The 3,319-nt window shown below is 40.3% G+C and overlaps 1 protein-coding gene and 1 pseudogene across 5 annotated transcripts in view; both read right to left on the bottom strand.

Annotated features, from left to right (window-relative positions):
• Positions 1-2,549, bottom strand: part of ZNF215 (zinc finger protein 215) — a 19,779-nt gene extending 17,230 nt beyond the window's left edge. For 2 of the 5 annotated variants that reach the window (XM_011383485.2, XM_023525071.1), the window contains exon 1: positions 2,354-2,549. The gene's annotated coding sequence lies outside the window, so the exon portion shown is untranslated. The other 3 variants (XM_011383484.2, XM_023525069.1, XM_023525070.1) reach the window with 3 other exon arrangements.
• A 461-nt stretch (positions 2,550-3,010) lies between these two features.
• Positions 3,011-3,129, bottom strand: LOC111733097 (annotated as a pseudogene).
• Positions 3,130-3,319: the final 190 nt, after the last annotated feature.

Raw genomic sequence — 3,319 nt, 5'->3', positions numbered from 1 at the left:
AAAACAACAACAACAACAACAAAAACCCAAGCTCATAGATTCAGAAAACAGATTGGTGGTTGCCAGAAGAAATAGGTGGGAGAATGAGAGAAATGAGTGAAGAGAGTCAAAAGGTTTAAACAAACAAAAAAAGGACCTAGAAAGCAAATGGGCAGAATATCACTTCTCAATACTTTCCATTGTGTCTTGTTGAAACCATGTAATGTCCATTAAAAAAATAAGCACTCAGTAGATTATCATATATACATTTGTATGTCTGCTTGTTAGTAGATCTTACAGATTAGTGAAAACTTTGTGCACAAAAGTATTTCCTGACTCCTGAGCTCCAACACAAACTTTCTTCAAAGCTTAAGGAAAGTCAAGGTTCATTAAAAAAAAAATGTTTGAAAGTGCCAAAGAGGTATAACTGAGTCCCAGCAAAAAAATGAACTACAGGCCCAGATAAACTTTAAAAACTAATACAAAGGAAGAAAGGGGGCAGGGGACTCACAGGCCATATGTTAAAAATAGAATGAAACAAAACAATAAGGAAGCACAAAAAGTAAAAAATTAAAATTAGAAACAATAACAAGGCTATTCATTGTAACAATAAATATATTGGGTAAGAGTTTAAACTCAAGTAGATAAACACTCACGAGACATCCAAAACAAAATAACTCCCAAGCTGAAAATTAAGGGATAAATAAAAGAAATAAAAATAAAAATATAACAAGCAAATGTAAACAATAAAACATGCAAGGATATACTGAATTAAAATACACGTTGAATTAAAAGCACAAATGCATTAAAATAGAGAGGAAACTTTAAATGATTGAAGGTACAACTCATAATGAAATATGGCTGCTTTTAAGTGTACCAAATAACATAACTGAAATCTATTTAAATCAAAATCCTCAAAAAAAATGAGATGAAATCAACGACACAATAGAAATGGGAGACTAAGGCAACTTTCTCAGTCCTTAACAACAAAACTAAAATTAAGTAATATGGGGGATATAATATGCTTAGTCTGATATATACACCAAACAGAATGTAGTTTCTACTCAAGCGCCTATGAGAATGTTTCCAAAAGCATTTATTAGGCTACCAAAAAACTCCTCAATAAATAAAAAATATAGAGTGGTACAAACCCTATTTATTACGAGAATGAAAACCAGAATTTAATCCAAACATAAAAAACACTCTCAACTACTTTGAAATTTATATATTGCTTCTAAAAAACAGTTCAAATAAAAACATTTCACATCATAATCTATAGAGCACAGCTCAAACTCCACTATTAGGCAATGGAAAACCTCACATATATAATTAAACATGAGACGTTTAAAACATTTAACTCAAAGTGAAAAAAAGCAACAAAATATACTAGGGATCCATAAGTTAAAAATATAGGTTAATACATTACTCAACGTGAATAATTATAGAGCTAGGACAGGTAGAGATGTTCAGGATGATACGCTTGCATTTAGGATTTCAGAACAGTTCGGGTGAAAGGGCCAAAGCATGGCCCTGACAGCGAGCGCCTTAAGTAATCTGTAAGTGATGAACGCTGGGATAAACAAAGACAAGAAGTGTGAAAGTTTAAAATCTAACGTACTGAATAGACGCCTTTGAGGATGATGGTGAGACATGAAGAGTTAAGATGATGACCCAGTGCCATTGCGAAGAGGAGGGCTCGGTAAATTTCAGGTGAGAAGAATCTGGAGAGTTCGATTAAATAACCAGGTGACACAAATTCAAAGAATTTTACAGCTTCAAAGAACCTGGAAAGGTGCTAATCATGGAGAAGTAGTTATCTGTCTGTGAAGAGGGAGGTTTTTAACAGAAGAGGTCATAGGTAGAACAGTAGCTAATCTCGAAAGGAGAGGCTTTCGAGATTAGCTCAGCTAAAGTTAAGAGCAGAAAATAGTTTGCAAACCAGTGTTTGAAATTAAGAATGATGCCTGGACGTTTAATATTTTGGGGGGAGTGGCCAGGAATGATTGGGAAAGCAAGGCAAGTTGGAATGAACCTCTCTCCATTTTTTTTTTTTTTTCCAGTTGCTGGATCAAGTCACACTTGGTATTTCCATGAGGAATCATGAGGAATCAATACTGGTCATTTCAAACCAGCCGATCGAGATACCTTTCCCCGGTTAAGCGCCTGGAGATTCAGAAGGAACAGCACGCAAAGTGAAATTGCTGCAATCCAGCCGTCCCGTTTCCCACCACTAACCCCCTTATCTCTGTTCTCTCATGCAGAGACTGCTGAGCGCAGTGCTATAACCCCGGTGGCTGAGAACAAGACGAGAAGTGCGCGTTCCGCGTGGACGCCCTGAAGCGGGACTCCCAATTCCATGCACCCGCGTCCTCACCGCCTGCTGAATCGGGTGAAACCTGAGAGCAAGGCTCCCAGCCAGGGCTGTTGAGTCACGCCAGGCTCCAGTTCCTAAAGGAGCCGCCAAAGTTGCCGTCCTGGCTGGCTAAGGGAGCTGGCTTTGGCATCGACGCCCAAACCAGGAAGTCCTGACTACACCTGGATCCTCCCAAACGCCCGCTGCAGGCGCACTATCTTACAAATGACAAGGCGCGCCTGGGGGCACTCCTGCGCAAGCGCACCAGCCATGGAAGGAGCCCCCAGAAGCCCGCGCGGCTGAGGGGGTGGTCTGTAGAGGGCGCTTTTCTCAGCCACGCCCCTTTCCCCAGGTCCCGCACACTCCATAAACTTTCCTCCAACCATAGGGCCACAGAAAGGTCGGAAGCACACCGCCGTTAGGGTGTGCCCCGCCCCCATCCTATCCAGGCAAATTGGCCAAAATCTTTCCTCCTTTCTCCCTCCCACCCCCACTCCCCACCCCAATTTGCTTGGAACCAAATAAATTACATGATTTCAAGAAAATACTCTCTTGCATATAACGTGATTTAACATAGTTTTCTTTCTTTATTATTTTTTTTAGGCGAGGCAACCCTTGGTTGACCTCACAGATTGCAAGGACCTTGTCAGTTTATAATCCCTTATTTTTCATTTTTTACACCTACAGCACTAGATCTTCCTAGGTGATCTCCCATCCAAGTACTAACCAGGCCTGACCCTGCTTAGCTTCCAAGATCAGAAGGGATGGGGCTTGTGCAGGGTGGCATGGTCATAGACATAGTTTTCACTGATTTATTGATTCACTGATTCAATTCAGTTTTTCATCAGGGTAAAAGTTCTTATAGAAGATCATGAGTTCTGGTTTGGCTTACTGAGTGTGAGATATGTTGTGAGATCCAAGAAGCATTCTCAAATAGGCAATTAGATAAAGGCATCTGGATCTTAGATGTGTTGGGAGCTAGACATG

This window comes from Pteropus vampyrus, unplaced genomic scaffold, assembly GCF_000151845.1.
Source record: "Pteropus vampyrus isolate Shadow unplaced genomic scaffold, Pvam_2.0 Scaffold522, whole genome shotgun sequence".
Classification (NCBI taxonomy): Eukaryota; Metazoa; Chordata; class Mammalia; order Chiroptera; family Pteropodidae; genus Pteropus; species Pteropus vampyrus.
This window is presented reverse-complemented; position numbering and strand designations above follow the sequence as displayed.